The sequence below is a fragment of the Notamacropus eugenii genome, chromosome 7, assembly GCF_028372415.1.
Source record: "Notamacropus eugenii isolate mMacEug1 chromosome 7, mMacEug1.pri_v2, whole genome shotgun sequence".
Lineage (NCBI taxonomy): Eukaryota > Metazoa > Chordata > Mammalia > Diprotodontia > Macropodidae > Notamacropus > Notamacropus eugenii.
Genome location: NC_092878.1, coordinates 42,103,597 through 42,116,051, shown reverse-complemented (window position 1 = coordinate 42,116,051; position 12,455 = coordinate 42,103,597). Strand labels below are relative to the sequence as shown.

At 36.7% G+C, this 12,455-nt stretch overlaps 1 pseudogene; it reads right to left on the bottom strand.

Annotated features, from left to right (window-relative positions):
• Positions 1–3,911: 3,911 nt before the first annotated feature.
• LOC140514654 (fatty acid-binding protein, heart pseudogene) lies at positions 3,912–11,918 on the bottom strand (annotated as a pseudogene).
• Positions 11,919–12,455: the final 537 nt, after the last annotated feature.

Below are 12,455 nucleotides of genomic sequence, written 5' to 3'. Positions count from 1 at the left end.
TTTTTCCCGTAGAGGATAAATTAATCTCTCCTGAGAAACTATGAGTCTCATTTAGGAAAACTTGATACAGTTAACATAATTTCTCCTGAAGAAGCATCTCCAGTATGTCTCCATTACTAGATTTCATACAAGCCTTCACAATACTAAAAAAGATCTTTAATGATCACAATCTTCCTTATTTGGTGTTATGATTAATGTTGATACTTAATTACTTAATGGGTTGTTGAACAAAGTCATTGCCATATTCACATCCAATAAAAAAATAGTTTCTATACTATCAGTCTTAAAACTAGTCATTTTCCATATGTTAAGCTATAATCAGTGTATGTGGGTTCCTGTGTGTGCATGTGCATATGTCTGTGTCTGTGTCTCTGTGTCTGTGTATCTATGTGTCTGTGTGTTATTTGACACATGCCAGGTTGAGTGTCTCCCAGTACTTTTCTGGGGGAAAAAATGCTCATGATATATAGTCAATAGGTCTTTGTGTAATGTATAAAGCCCTTTATTTTAAGCTGTATTTTCTAGCATATTTTTTCACCATCAATCAGTTTTTGCTTGTGACTCTATAGTGTTGCTATGACACTTCTAGTTAAAGAAGTATAAGTGTATTTATTGATTTAACTTGAAAAATTATATTGAGTTCTTCATAGAATTTCTCTATATCTCTTTCTCCCCTGTAACAGATTTTGGAACATAAATTGGAGTTATCTTTGTGGTGATCTTTTGATTTATGCACGTCAAGAACACTGCAATATAAGATAACCAAGGAAATTGTGTTTCTTTTCCCCTTCAGATGCATGATAAAATGAAATCTGTCAATTACTTCATTAGGCTATAAAGGGAAATCTTGTGATCCATCATTCCTTTTATATATAGTGTCTTTCTGGTTTTATTTATTGTTAAAATGTCAATATTGACATGATCAGATTCTTCCAGTTAGCCATTACACAAGAAATTTACATTTATTTAGGGCTAGCAGTAAGGTTAATGCTGATAGAATAACTAAAAACCTTATGAAATTTAGTATAGTCTGACCACTCTTCCACCTTTCCACCACTACCACAAACTCAAAAGGAAGCTACACAAGCCTGGGCGCCATTTATACTTGTCTGTTTGATGAATTGCTGGGGATAAAGAATTCATCACAAAATGGCAATCTACTAGTGGTGAATCTACCCCTACTTCTCTGGGTGGGTTCCTCAAATAGATATTCATTACTAGAAGCTCCCATCCCCAAAGAATGGCAGAAAATGCCATACCCAGAACTTCACTAACTCTTCAAGAACACAAGGTCACTTCCTTGCCATATTGAAATATCAGAGTAGAATTGCTGTGGATCTTTGATACTGATAAAATATTCTCAAATATAGTATGAAAATTCAATTTTAAACATTATCTAGAATTCCCATTTTTTACTATTATTCTAATTATACTTGTTTTCAACTTTCTAAAGGAAATTAACAAAATGTTTCACTTGTGAAGTTAGCGTATAATCATAATTCTTTTTGGAGTGGCTTATGCTACAGTAGTTCATACTAAAATAGAAAGGCTATGTTCCAATTGATACTTATTTGATTTATCATTACAGTTTATTCAGATGCTTTCAAAATGCCTTGACTATATCTGAAAAAACAAAATGCTCTTCAGCCTGATTTTGAGTGAAACCATTCAATGGAATAGTAAGAATTCAGTGAAATGAAGAATAACTTTTGACAAAAAATATTTTATGCCTTCTAGATAATGAAGTTTGTGACTAACTTAGAAATAACTAGTGGTTGAAAAAATATATCAGATGGTACATTTTTATTGCATGTTGTATATAATAATAGCTAATTCTTCATACATACACATTCATGCATATATGTGTATACCTCTTATTACATGCAACTAGGAAATAAGATATATAGGCAATGGGGTATATAAACCTATTTTGCCCTTGTTTTTGGTTGTGTTTGTCCTTCATTCTCAAAGAGGATCATGACAGCAAGATGATGACGTGACTAGCAGTTGACTTTGATATGAGTGAGGGAGGGCTGTGCAAGGTCACCAATCTCACTTTCTTCTCCAGAGACATCTGGGTGCAGTGAACTGATATTTTATGGAGATCACTGGAGTTGGCCCAGGATGCAATGTGAGACACTGACCCTTTCAGGCTGAGGCCGTATCACATTCTCACTTTGAGTGAGAAATACCCATTCAATGAATAGGCTTCTTTAAGTAGTTACTCAAAGGATGGTCCCTTTAATAAAAAAAACAAAAAATCAAACTGGGCGGGGGAGGGGGGGAAGACCTTTCAGGGTTCCTGGGTAAAAGAGAAACAATTGCTATTTAGTATTAACATTCACTCTGTGCTAGGTGGGTGACCTGTTGTCCAGTCTATGAGATCCAGAGTGAATTCGGTTTAGGGCTTGATGTTTGAGCAAGAAATGCAGCCAGTAAATCCAAAGGAAAAAAAGATTTTTTGGTCATAGAAGTGTACTTTCCTTTGGGTAGAGCACCTGAGGGGAAGTGAAGAGAGGGCAGGTGAGGAGAGGCAACTCACTCACAAGTTGTGTTTGTCCTTCATTCTCAAAGGGGATCATGACATCAAGATAATGACATGACTTGCAGTTGACTGTTCATATCCTTTGGTCATTTTTCAATGCAGAATGTCTTGCATTATTATAAATTCAATTCAGTTCTCTACATATTTGAGAAATAAGGTCTTTATCAGAGAAACTTGCTGAAAAAAATTTCCCAGTTTTTTAGCTTTCCTTCTTATTTTGTCTGCATTGTTTTTGTTTGTGAAAAAAAACATTTTAATTTAGCATAACAAAAATCAAAATTCTCCATTTTACATCCTATAATACTCTCTATCTCTTCTTTGGTCCTAAATTCTTCCCTTATCCATAGATATGACAGGTAAATATTTCATGTTAACCTAATTTGTTGATAATATTGCCCTTTATTTCCAATCATGTATTCATTTTGACCTTATTTTGGTAAGTAGGGTGAGATTTTCTATATCTAGTTTCAGCCAAACTGCTTTCTAGTTTTCCTTGCAATTTTTGGCAGATATTGAGATCTTGTGCTAAAATTTTGGATCTTTGCATTTGTCAAACCTTAGAATATTATGATTATTTCCTATGTATTGTCTTCCTAATCTATTCCACTGATCCACCACTTTATTTCTTAGCTAGTACCAGATTGTTCTGATGATTACCCATTTGTTATACAGTTTGAGATCTGTTACTGCTAAGTCACATACCTTACTGCCCCAACCTACTTTTTATTGATTTCCTTGATACTCTTGACCTTTTGTTCTTCCAGATAAGTTTTCTTACTGTTTTTTCTAGCTCCACAAAATATTTTTGGTAGTATTATTGATATGGCACTGTATTTTCTCAGCTAATCCAGGAACAGTTAATATTTCACCAATTGTTTAGATCTTTTTTTCTATGAAAGTCATTATGTAATTGTGTTCATATAGTCCTTGAATTTGTCTTTGCAGGTAGATTCCCAAGTATTCTTTATTGTCTGCCATTTTTTTAAGTGAAATTTCTCTTCGCATCTCTTTCTGCTGGGTTTTATTGATAGTCTGTAAAAATCCTAATGATTTATGTGACTTTATATCCTGTAACTTTGCAAATGTTGTCAATTATTTTCACTAGTCTTTTTTTGAGTTATTGACTGTGGGATCTGCTTTATTGGCTTGGGACCAGCCACCAGATGCAGTTTAAAAAATATATGGAATGGGCTTCAATCAGGACCAGGACAGCACCATGTTTCCATTTCTGGAGAGAGTTCTTTGACCAGTCAATTGGTACAAAACACTAGGGTGGAAAAGGGGATGGGGTGCAGAAATGAGGCATGATGTTGAGTTCAGTGGTAGCCATACACAGAAGAGTTGACAGTGAACAGGTCGGCTGGCTTCAAGCTGTTTCCTTCTCATAGGTCCCAATGTAGACTGTGCTGCCATAGCTTAGTGTTAGAATGAGCTTGAATGATCCTGGAGCTCCTAAATGAGTGTGATCTCCTGCCCACCTCATTTCTGAACATGGACTAGTTTACTTCTGTCCAGTGTGACAAGACTTCCTGTCATCAACTGCTATCTCATCAAACTCTACTCTCAGCTTGAAGGAGATCTTAGTGTTCTTGAAAGTGCACTGAGTCTTATCAGTGATCGTGTACCTACTGAACTCAATGAAGGTGGTGGACTTGGTCATGCTGGTCACTTGCGTTGTGGAAAAGTCAATACCAATGGACTTCATATAGTCACTGAAGTTCTTGATGTCAACCAGCTTCCAGATGTCAATATAGACAGAGAACACAGGGTGAGTTGAATAAGAAGGGATGATATCTAAACATAAAATAAAATTGAGGAGTGAGAGAGGAATATATTGGGAGGAGAAAGGGAGAAATGGAATGGGGTAAATTATCACTCATCAAGGAGGCAAGAAAAAGTTTCTTCAGCAGAGGAGAAAAGGGAGGATGGGAGAGGGAATAAGGGAATCTTACTCTCTTCACATCTGGTTTGAAGGAATGACATGCTCACTCAGTTTGGTATGAAAGTATACCTTGCACTACAGAAGGGTAGGGGAGAAGGGGACAAGTGAGATGAGGGAGATGACAGAAGGTTGGGCAAACGGGAGAAGGGAGTAATGAGAAGTAAACACTTTTGGGGAGGGACAAGGTCAAAAGAGAGAATAGAATAAATGGGGGGGCAGGATAGGATGGAGGGAAATATAGTTAGTCTTATACGACATGACTATTATGGAAGTCTTTTGCAAAACTACACATATACAGCCCATATTGAATTGCCTGCCTCTTCAGTGGGAATGAGTGGGGAGGGAGGATGGGAGAGAAGCTGGAATTCAAAGTATTAGGAATGAATGTTGAGAATTGTTTTTGCATACAACTGGGAAATAAGAAATACACATAATGGGGTATAGAAACCTATCTTGCCCTACAAGAAAACAGAGAAGATGGGGATAAGGGAAGGGGGCGTGGGATAGAAAGGAGAGCATATTGAGGGAAGGGGTAATCAAAATGCAAGGGTTATGGAGTGGGGTAAGGGAGAGAAGGGGAAAAAATTTGTAACTCAAAATTTTGCGGAAATGAATGCTGAAAACTAAAATAAACAAAGAAAAAAAAGCATTCCATCATATTCAACTCACACTCATGTCCTCTGTCTATGCATATTCTAATAATTATAAAGTTCTTAGAAGTTAGAAATATCATCTTCAGTTTATGACTCATCTTTCCTGTTTATCTTTTTATGCTGCTCTTGAGTATTATATTTGAAAATCAAATTTTCTACTCAGCTCTGGTCTTTTCAATAGGAATACTTGAAATCTTAAGTTTCATTAAATGGACAATTTTTGCCATGATGGATTATACTCAGTTTTGCTGGAATTTGGGTTTTAATCCTAGATTCTTTGCCTTCCAGAATATCATATTTCAAGTTATCTGACCTTTCAATGTGGAAGCCATTAAATCTTGTGTTATCCTAACTATGTCTCTCAGGTTTGTTGTTTCTCTAGTGAGATATTTCACATTATCTTCTATTTTTTCATTATTTTGGTTTTGTTTTGCAATGTCTTGGTTTCTCATAAAGTCATTAGCTTCCATCTCCTCTGTTCTAATTTTTAAAGAACTATTTTCTTCAGTGAGCTTTTGAACCTCCTTTTCTATTTGGCTAATTCTGCTCTTTGAAGCATTCTTCTCCTCATTGACTTTTTTGTGCCTCTTTTGCCATTTTGAGTTAGTCTATGTTTTAAGTTGTTAATTTCTTCAGTATTTTTTTCGATCTCATTTAGCAAGCTGTTGACTTGCTTGTCATGGTTTTCTTGCATTGCTCTCATTTCTCTTCCCAATTTTTCCTCCACCTCTCTTATTTGATTTTCAAAATCTGTTTTGAGATCTTCAAAGGCCTGAGACTATTGTATATTTATTTTGGAGGTTTTTGCATGCAGAATCCTTGACGTTTAGGTCTTCAACTGAAGCCCTAAATTGTTCCTCCTCATCTGAAAGGATGGAAGAAAATACCTGCTCACCATGAAAGTAACCTTCTATTGTCTTATTCTTTTTCCCTTTATTGGGAATTTTCCCAGCCAGTTACAACTTTTGAGTTCTTTGTCAGGGCTGAGCTCAGGGCTGAAATTCAAATCAGCTGCTCAATTCCCCCCGGGTCCCTAGGTGGAGGGCTCCAAAAATGGAAGCTGCCACTGCAGTGGCTGCTGCTTAATGGGTCCAGACCACAACTCCCCTCTCCTGGGTGATGGAGCCCTCCCACTGACCCTTGAAGCTGTCCGTAGTGTTTGTGGGTTGAGCAATCTGGGAGCAACTGCTGCTGGTGGTTCCCTGAAGCCTGTTCAGGGTCCTGTTCCTGCCACATCAAGCTACTCTCTGTGCTTCCTGGGCTGCACTGTGTGTGTTTCTTGCTTCCTGGGCTGTGTTGCATGTGCTCCACACTTCCTGGGTTGCTCTGCATGCACTCTACAGTTCCTGGGCTCAAAATCTTATTTTCTTTAGGATTTCTTGTGGGGGGGTTTTTAACCTAACTATTGACTCTCTCTTAATAATTTCTTTTCCTCATTTTTCTTGACCTTTTTTATTCGCTTTTTAAAATCTTTTTTGAGCTCTTCTATGAAATCTTTTTGGGGTTTTTATCCAAAAAACCTTCGCTTTTTTCTTTGAAGTTTTGTATGTAGTTGGTTTGAACTTATTGTTGTCTTCTGACTTCATGTCCTGAACTTCCCAATCACCATAGTAATGGTGGTCACATCTCTATGGTCTATGGTTTCTTTCTGTGGTCACATTATATTTATGCTGTTTGTTAATTTTTCTAATCTATTTCTTGACTTTTAATTTTGTGCTAAAGTTGGCCTCTGCCCCAAGCTTCATATTTTTTGTGCTGCTGCTTTTAAAGCTAGTTCTGTGATTGTACTAGTTTTCAGTTCTTTCAACGTGGTATGATCTAAGCAGAGGTGTGGTTACTCCTCTCTTGGCCTGTGCAATAGGTTGTGAGCAGCCACTATTCTCTGCCCTGAAATTCTACCCTCATCACCTTTGGCCACAAGTGCTCTCATTCCTTATGGTCCTGGACAAGTAACTCCTGCCCCTGCTCTCCTTTCACCTCAATCATTAGTGTTCCTTGTTGCCTTTGACTTAAAAGCAAGGCCCCTGCTCCCTTATGAGACATTGCAAGCACTCTTTTTCTATCCTGGAACTGTGACCAGGGCCACTGCCCATTTGAGACCACAAGCACTAATGTATAAATATTTCTTTTTGCCCAAGGATTGAGATTTGGAACTATTTATATGCAGGGTCTTGCAACCAGTGTCAACAAAAGTTCCCCTGTAATTTCCCTTTGATCAATTGTTTGACCCCTTATTTCTGTGAACTGAGCTCCTGAAGTTGCTATTACTGGAAGAAACAGCCATCTCCAAGGCCTGCATCTGGTTTCCTAGTGTGCAGCCTATGCTGCACTGCACTCAAGGCCTTACCACCACCGGGTGAGACAGATCTTTCTGGCCATTTTCCTAAGTTGCCTTAAGCCAGAAAAGTGTCTCACTCCAACTTTTTTTTCTAGTTCTGTTTCTCCAGAATTCAAATTCAAATTGAGGCATTATTTTAAATTTGTTTGGAGGGGAAGCTGGGAAAGTTCAGGAGGGCTCCTGGCTTTATTCTAACATCTTGACCCTCTTATCTTTTGGCAAAAAAAAATCTGAAAATCAAATAGATGCTCATCAACTGAGTAATTGTTTTACACAAATGTAATGGAATACTACTTCACTCAAAAAATATAATGAATATGATGAATACATAGCGTTATAAGAAAATATAACAGATGCAAAATAAAATAAGCAGAGTCAGAAAATCAACATATCCAATGATTACAACTATGTGAATGGAAAGAATATTAGTAATATAGCTATTGAAACTAATTGCTATAAAATTTATGACTCATTATATCCAGAGAAAAGATATGATAACACAGTTCTCCCACTTCTTTTCAGAGGTTACAGGAGCTATGGGTGGGGAACAGTGTCAGACACACTTGATATATTGGTTGGCTTTGCTGAACTACTTTTTGTTATCTTTTTTTTCCCATTATTTATTGTAAGAGATGGTTCTTTTAAGGGGTAGCATAGCTTAGGATTAAACACTGAACTTAATGTCAGGAAGACCTGAGTTCAAATCTTGCCTCAGAAACTTACTAGCTTTCTGATACTGAGCAATTCACTTAATATCTTTGAGTCTCAATTCTCATCTGAAAAATGAGGGGATTGGACCCCTTTATGCCTTCTACTAAGATTCCTTCAAGCTCTAAATCTTTGATCCTATAAGAAGGAAGAGGATAGATATATTAGGAAATGTAAGTTATATAAAAACAAAAGATATCAATAATTTTAAAGGAAAAATAGTAGAAATAATTTGAGATATTTAAAGTATTTTTCCTTTGATACTTAGTAGCTCCTGAAAATATGGAATATGTTAGCTTGAGGAGATATTTTCTACTTACCATTCTTTTGTATTTACCATGCTCTTCATCTCTATCCTAATAACATTTTTCAGAACCTCCCAACTACAGAAAAAGGTGGAATAATATAAAAATGAACTGTCCATGTGGGGCTGTCTAAAGATAAAAGAGAAAATTCTAATCTGTATACACATCTTCACCAATTGCAGTAATAAGGGAGACAAAATTGCCATGAGTTTCTCTCATCATTCAGGGTTCAAAGCAATTTTTTTAACAAAACAATAATCTATACCTGGGAATGTCATTTTTCATAGCAGAGAAAATGAAGCAAATTGTTCCTAAGTTTCAATAATTTTATTCTCTGCATGAATAAAACACAAGGTGACATAATGCTGATGTCTCCAACTAAAATTGGATAGGACTATCCAGAATATTTTTTTCTATCTCTCCTTTAACTTTTCTTCCTGAGCAGAAGAAACCACTGAAATGCTAAACTGAGTTTGAATACTGTCGCATTTATTTCCTAATTCAGAAGTCAACTGTTCCAATGATTTGGAAAAGCCTGAAAATTGTTTTCCTCCTAAGCAATCTGATCCTGCTTTAAAGGCAAGGTTATCCTCAGCAAAGATCTGAGAAGTGGCAATTAGCCTTTCAACACTCCTGTTTCCAGTGCATGGCTAACTGATGGATTGTGCACCAGTTCTGTGCATCACTGGTTTTATTTTGCTTCAGTCTGTTGTGCTTCTTTCTCTTGCTGAAAACAGGTGTAAAAATCTTTGTAGGTCTCTTGGGTATTTATAAGGGATGACAGGCTTGTCTAAGATTTAATTCCAAATCTCACAAGTTGATGATATTGTTAAAGATAAAAACTGCCCATTATGCAGTTACATTGTGAGGAATATCTCTACCAAGAGTCAGCTAGTTTTTCCTCAGGACGTCCTCAATTTGGGTCAATTTTATTTAATCCACCTCACTGAGACAGAGAATAAGAGGTTAACTGAATTAAAATCAGAATAACTTCTCAGAAGCAACTGAGTTCCAAAGTCAGAATTTCCTGTTCATGGTTCCAGAGTTTTCCTTAGTATATGCATAACTAGGAATTATTTCATTCAAGACATATTTAACCAGAAAAGGATGTGGACAAAGAAATGTTATCCACACCATAGTATGCTAATAAATGTTTAACAACAGACTCTCTGAAAAAAAAAAGTAGGTATAAAACACTTTTTAAATATTTAATTTGCAATATTAAAATTTTCTCCATCACTTTTTTGTCTAGATAATTAATAAAAAGTCAAGCCCTGATTTGTAACATTTGCTGATCCTTACGGTATAAAAACTCATACTGAAAATTTAACAATAGTTGATGGTACTTGAATTCCTCAAATGCATAAGTAAGCAAAAAGGAAGATGGCTAGTGACAACATGGTAGACAGGGTAGACATAATGATTAAACCTAGTTAGGTAAAAACCTAGAGAAAAAATCATAGGATCAAAGGACCTGAGAAGGTGTCTATTCCAATGTCAGGCAGGGGAGTGGGAGCAAATGAGGACCACAAGGTATAGGGAAAACAATTTAGAAAGACACCACAAGGAGGATACATAATCCCTGCCACATTGATACCCTGGTATAAGACTCCATTTGCCCCAACCTACTTATGACTCTGTTTTCCACAGATCCAATAAATTTTATATATCTTCTTTTCAGCTAAATATGACCCTTGGCCAGTATGAAAGGAAGAATTGATTAATTTTTCCCCCCTTTTGATGACATCCTTACTAGTACCAGTTACTTTACTAAATTAAGCATTTAGAATGTATATGTTGCAAGTTGCAAGTTTTCTATTTGCTGCCACATTCAGTCGGCTGCACAAGAAGAACAAATTGTGCATCACAGATTCTCAGAATGTTAATAACTGTTACTGATACACTGACAATTTGCACGCTACGCAAAGGTCTTTACCTATAGGTGCTAAGGAAATACTTGTTGAACTGAATTAAATTATCTAAAATCCTGGCTCATCCATCAAATATCTGGCTCATCCATCAAGCTTTTGATCTGAAGTCAGAGGACCTGCATTCAGATTTTACTTCTGCCATTTGCCAGTTGTGTGACCTCAGGCAATTACTTAATCTTTCCAGACCTCAGTTTCCTCACTAATTGGACTAATCATCAATCAATAAATATGTATTAAGTGCTTACTATGTGTCAGGTACTATGCCAAGTTCTGGGGATACAAAAATAGGGAAAAGACAATCCCTGCCTCAAGAAGCTTACAATCCAATGGGGGAAGATACCACGCAAACAAATATGTGCAAACAAGCTACATACAAGATCAGCAGAAAATAGTTTACAGAGGGAAGTTACTAGAATTAAGAGGGATTTGTAAAGGCTTCCTATAGAATATGGATCCAGGAAAGCAATTAGGGAGAGATAAAGAGGGAAAGCATTCCAGACCCAGAGAAAAAAGCCCAGAGCTGATGTAGAGTATCTTGTTCACAGACTAAACAATCCTAGGAAGCGTATTTAATGCTATAGTCCTATGTTTTCTCCTGAGTAATTCAGTGGCCAGCCTGTCTATCTGCATTTCATAGCCTGGAATTTCAGTGCACTAATGTTCCCATCCCCATTCCTGTCAAGTCATCTTTGCCAGATGTAGACTGATTTGAGGACCAGCATAAGGTTATACTCTTCCCAACCTCTCTCTTTCCATGACCCCCTAAAGAATCCGAAATTCCTAACAGTATAGTCACTCCTTTGTGACTATACTATGGAAATGTAGACATTGTTTACAAAATGACATGTTTAAAATATTCAAATACTTGAATGGATCTCTGATTTGATTGATTTGGATAGGTTCCCTAGGCACACAGATGGCAATCCATCCATGCCTGCTCATCCTATAGCATCCTTCAGATTGTCTTTTGAATATATCTATACAAATGAATTCTCCACTCTCCCTACCTCCAAAAAAAATACATTCACTAACAAACGAGTTAATGAATGAAATGAATTACTGTCACCTTTGAGTTTGTGTAAGACTTCACATCTCTTCCTGTTATTAAGCTTAAAGGGCACAGTGGATAGCACACAGGACTTTCTGCTATTCTAAAAGGAATAAGAAGGAACAAATTCCAATTTTCTTATCTTTTTCTTTCCTTCTACTGGCATAAAATATTAGGAAAGTTTGTAAGCTATATCTTCACCGCATCTCAGTTCTTTTTATTAAATGATGGAAGGGACCTTAAAAACTTTCTAGTCCAAGGCATGCTGGAATAAAGGATATCCTCTATGATATTGCCAGTAACAAGTCATCTGGCCTTTAGCTAAAGATATCCAGGGAGGGAGAATCTACTAACTGTTTAAGTAGCTCATTCAAATGTTGGATAGTTTTAATTACTAGAAAGTTTGCCTTTCATCAAGACTAAACTTACCCTTTATAATTCCACCCATTGATCCCTTGGGGACCAGGTAGAACAAGAAAATCCTTCTGCCACATGAAATTCAAATATTTGAAGACAACAATCATCCTGAGTCTTCCCTTCTCTGGGATAAGCATCTCCTTTAAACAAGCATTCATATTGGTACCACCTGGAGGATATATACCATCCTGGTGGCATTCTTCAGGACGTCCTTGATTCATTTCCTAAAATGAGTCACCCATAAGTGAACAGGATACTAAAGATATGACTGGACCAGGGAAGAGCACTGCAGGACTATCATTTTCCCAGTTCTGCCTTTTTTTAATACAGCCTAAATTTTATGCTTTTTTTTGGACGAGAGAAGGCAAGGCAATGGGGATTAAGTGACTTGCCCAAGGTCAAACAGCTAGTAAATATCAAGTGTGAGGTCAAATTCAAACTCAAATCCTCCTGACTCCAGGGCCAGTGCTCTATTCAGTGCACCATCTAGCTGTCCCCTAAATTTTATTCTGAGTTTCATCTAACACATCATATTTTGAATCATTTCAAGAATGAAGTCCATGAAAGT